The sequence below is a fragment of the Prunus persica genome, chromosome G1 (genome assembly GCF_000346465.2).
Source record: "Prunus persica cultivar Lovell chromosome G1, Prunus_persica_NCBIv2, whole genome shotgun sequence".
Taxonomy (NCBI): Eukaryota; Viridiplantae; Streptophyta; class Magnoliopsida; order Rosales; family Rosaceae; genus Prunus; species Prunus persica.
The window spans coordinates 39,393,903-39,398,975 of record NC_034009.1 but is presented as its reverse complement, the minus strand read 5'-3'; positions in this window follow the sequence as shown (position 1 = coordinate 39,398,975).

Sequence of the window (5,073 nt, the reverse complement as noted above, 5' to 3'; positions counted from 1 at the left end):
TAACCGTCGTTGTTAAACAATACAACGTCATCAAAAAATACAAAACGACGTCTTTGTACTGCAAAAAGATCTAAAAAAAGCAATCGAGGATGATAATAGACGACCAATTCTCTAAAAACACCGTCGTTAAAAAGGGAAAATATGACACATATTAAGAGAACAAAGCCGCAAGATAGACATACAACGACGACAATAAAAATACGCCGACGTTAAATATAATTTTCACGACAATAAAAAATATGACGTCTTTAAATACATTAGAAGACGACGTTATTGATACCTACTACGTCGCACATATAAACACAACCGTCGTACAATTAATTTTCCACTTCGATTTTTCGATAAAAGATGACGTGGAAATAGTTGTCAGTGTCATTATTTACGACGTATGTGTTTCTATAGTAGACGTTGAAAAACTAAACAACGTCAGTTACAAATATATGAGAGTCGTATTAAAAAATTTATACGTCCTATTTTCAGAAACAAACAACGACCATAAATATTAGACGTTGTTAAATACAACAACGTCGGAAAACAATAAAAACAGACGTGTTTAGTCTGCTAAAGTTCTACAACGTCTCTTATTTACAAAAAACCGTCGTGAAATAAATTTTCCACTTCGATTTTTCTAAAAAAGATGACGTGGAAATAGTTGTCAGTGTCATTATTTACGACGTATACATTTATATAGTCGACGTTGTATTTATATGTATTCATTACTCACGACGCACTTAATAATATAGACGACGTTGAACGTCTAAACAACGTCGGTTCCAAATAAATGAGAGCCGTATTACAGAACATATAGACGGCGTAGATTATGATGGGAGCCGTATTACAAATAACGTCGTTTAATTGTTATTAGACGGCGGTTATAATGAATTTCCGTCGGAATTAATTTCGTTCCTCTTCGTTTATAAAAGAACTTGCGACGTGGAAAATGTATGATGACGTCGTATTTTTTAACGTTCAGATTACATATCTCGTTTTTAGACGTCGGTATTATGGGATTGGAGTCGTGTTATTTTGAATTACATGGCCGGTTCTTTATCCTTTCACCGACGTGATATCCTGAATAATTGCTTCACAAAGCGTCGTGGTTCTTCATTGTTACGTTGCTTTAAGACGTCGGTAAATATGCTGAATAACTGATTCACAATAACGTCGTGTTTTATTTGAACGTAGAAAGTGAAGAAATCACATTACAATATATTACAAAATTAATGTCATACACTGCCAATTACATAAGCATCATTCAATCCATATATTTTTACACCCATCTCGAATATTTTGACCGCCTAACTCACCTACCAGTTCATCAAATGTGTCAACATTTGGCATCCCTCTAGTAAATGGCTCACACTCAATTATCACATCACCTAATACTTCATCACCAATAACATCATTATATTCTCTACTAGGCATTGATAACACTACCGACCAACCACGATGCATCGGGTCGTCAACAAAAAATATTTGTTTGACTTGAGAAGCCAAAACAAATTGGTCATTCCTATGTCCAATTTTACTCAAATCTACAAGGGTAAATCCAAGTTCGTCGACTACAAGACCAGAACTATCTATCCAATCACACCTAAAGACTGGGATTGTAAACTTTTGGTAGTCAAGGTCCCAAATTTCTTGAATGACACCATAGAAACCCATATTTGAGAGAATTGGGTTTTTATCCTTGGCACTAGCAACTTGCATGGTATGTGCAAGTAAATAAACTCCACTATTTTGAGTTGTCCGCACATCATCTTGTGCCTTGATATTGAATTTAATACCTTTAATAAGATAGCTCCTATATAATGGCACTGACATGTTTGGACCAGCTGCTAGCCACCTTAAATTTTCTGATACGCCATGATTGTCTTCCTCAACTTCACTTTGAACCTGCAAATTAATCATATCTTAATTCATCCTAACATATAAATAAGAAGAAAATTAAAAGAGAAATACGTTATTGAACAACATATACCTTGAAGCGTAGCCATTGAATGAAAGTGCTATTGTGCTTATCCTGCAGCCACTTTGTTCTCTTTCTAAATTTTGGATAAGCAGTCTTGATGTGGATCATATGTTGCCTACATGACACGAAAAATTCAAGCATTACGGTCCCAAATATATAAGATAAACATAAGAAATAATTTTAAATGGAAACTTAAAGAATAAAACTCATACGTACTCGATATAAGGTAGGACTTCCTCCGTATTCTCCAAGACATATAGATGTGCTTGATTCAACAGGTCCTGATCAACTACGCTCACTGTGCAACCTGATAATGGCTTTGAAACTCCCATCTTTTGGCTTGAAGGCACTCCAACTGTACTAACATCAGATAAATGCTGAGTACAAAACTCTACCGCTTCTTCAGCTATATACCGCTCAGCAATGCAACCTTCGGGACGAGTACGATTCTGAACATACCCCTTCAGCACTTTCATATATCTTTCAAACGGATACATCCACCTAAAATATACTGGCCCACATAGACGAACTTCTCTGACAAGATGTACTACTAGATGAACCATGATATCAAAGAATGAAGGGGGAAAGTACTTCTCAAGCAAACACAGAGTAACTACTACATCTTCTTCCAATTTATCTAGCTTGGAAACATCAACAGTCTTTGCACATATAGCATTGAAGAAGAAGCACAAACGAGTTATTGCATACCTTGCAGGCTTCTCCAAAACAGAACGAATTGCCACAGGGAGCAATTGTTGCATTAAGGTATGACAATCATGTGATTTAAGGCCAAGAAGTCTTGAATCTTGTACAGATACAAGATTTTTAATATTTGAAGAATAACCTTCAGGGACCTTCATACCATAGAAAGAATTGCAAACCTCTCTCTTCTCTGCTCTTGACAAATTCCAAGGCCCAGGAGGCAAACGAGTACGTCTTTCTCCATACTCGGGTTGCAAATCAGTTTTGACCCCCATGTTCAATAAATCTAATCGAGCAGCAATCCCATCTTTATTTTTTCCAGGGATCTCCAGCAATGTACCAATGATACTATCGCAAACATTCTTCTCAATGTGCATAACATCTAGGGCATGCCTCACAGGAAGGTATTTCCAATACTCGAGATCAAAGAATATTGATTTCTTCTTCCAACAAACTCTGTCACCATTTTCAACCATATGCAGCACTTCTTCTCCGGTTAATGGCTCTGGAGGTATGCCATATTTAGGTTTCCCATTAAAAGCTGCACGTTGCCTCCTATATGGATGATTGATTGGTAACCATTTTCTATGCCCAATGTAACAAATTTTGTGGCCATTTTTCAACCTGTGACTAGGTGTATCATCGCCGCATATTGGACAAGCTTTATATCCTTTAACAACACAACCAGATAAGTTTCCATAGGCGGGGAAATCATTAATTGTCCACATTAATGCAGCTCTGAGTGTAAAGTATTCTCCATTATGTGCATCATACACTCCTCTAATCCCAACCCACAAGGATTTTAAATCATCAATCAAAGGCTCCAAGTAGACGTCTATATCATTTCCGGGTTGTTTAGGACCGGAAATCAATAAGGTTAACATCATGAACTTTCGTTTCATGCACAGCCATGGAGGGAGATTATATGTAACTAAGATAACCGGCCAACAACTATATCTGCTACTTAGAGAACTGTGGGGATTGAATCCATCAGATGAAAGAGCCAATCTCAAGTTTCTCGGCTCATTACCAAACTCAGGCCATTTATCATCAAGAAGTTTCCAAGACGGGGAATCCGCCGGATGAGACATCTGACCGTCAATTGATTTTCTAGCAACATGCCACCAAGTCAAACTCTTAGCTATCTCATGTGATTGAAACATCCTTTTAAACCTTGGAATTGGGGGAAAATACCACACCACCTTCGCTGGCACACCCTCTTTCAAGATTGCATCTTTGCCTTCCTTCCACCTTGAGATACCACAAGTAGGACAATTAGTTGAATCCTCATACTCCTTCCTATACAAGATGCAATCATTGGGGCATGCGTGCATTTTCTCATAACTCAGCCCCAATGCACACAAAGTCTTTTTAGCCTCATACATGGAGGTTGGTATTGTATTTCCTTCTGGAAGCAAATCGCCTTGAAGTATCAATAATTCTGTAAAACAGACATCACTCATCCCATGTTTTGCCTTCAAATTATACAACTTCACTAATGCCGATAACTTCGTGTACTTTCTACAACCAGGGTACACTGGTTGATCTCCATCCCCAATCACATTGGCAAACTCATACGGATCCGAACCAAAATCACCAAAATCATTATCATCCATATCAATTTCTTCAGACACAAAACTGTACCTACTATGGCCATCATCTTCTTCAACATTTCTGCTAGCATTAGTAGTTGCTTCCCAAGGTTCTCCGTGAAATGTCCAATTCTTATAGCTTTGGTCAATTCCATTAAAGTATAAGTGATCCCTTATAATTCCAACCCCAAACAACTTCAAATTAACACATTTAACACATGGACAACGGATATGTGTTGTAGTTAGAAGATTTTCTACAGCAAAGTTCAAAAATGCTTCCACCCCAAACTCATATGCCTTCGATCTTCTATCCGAGTGCATCCATGACTTATCCATCTCCGACACTATAACCTATTATCTATAATAAAGTGAAAATACAGGCAATGACCATCACTATAGCAGATTATACAATGATCTAATCGCAAGTAATAAACAACAGAGACGACGGGTTTTAATCAAAAACAGACGTATTTGGCATATATAGACGACGGATTTTCAACAGACGTCGTCTATTATACGTAATACAAACGACGGTTTATGAAAAAACCGTCGTGTATAAGTAATACAACGACGGTAGTTTAAAAACACCGTCGTGTAATCGTCGTCGTACGCCTTAAAATTCGTCGTGTCTCAGTTTATTTTCAAGAACACAAAACCCATTAAGAACACAACATATATATGAAACCAAGCAAGAAACCAACATATACATGAAACCAAGCATGAAAACAATAAATCCATTCCCAATTCAACATAACATAGGGTGATTAAAAGATACGACAAAATTAAATCCATCCCAATTCAACATAA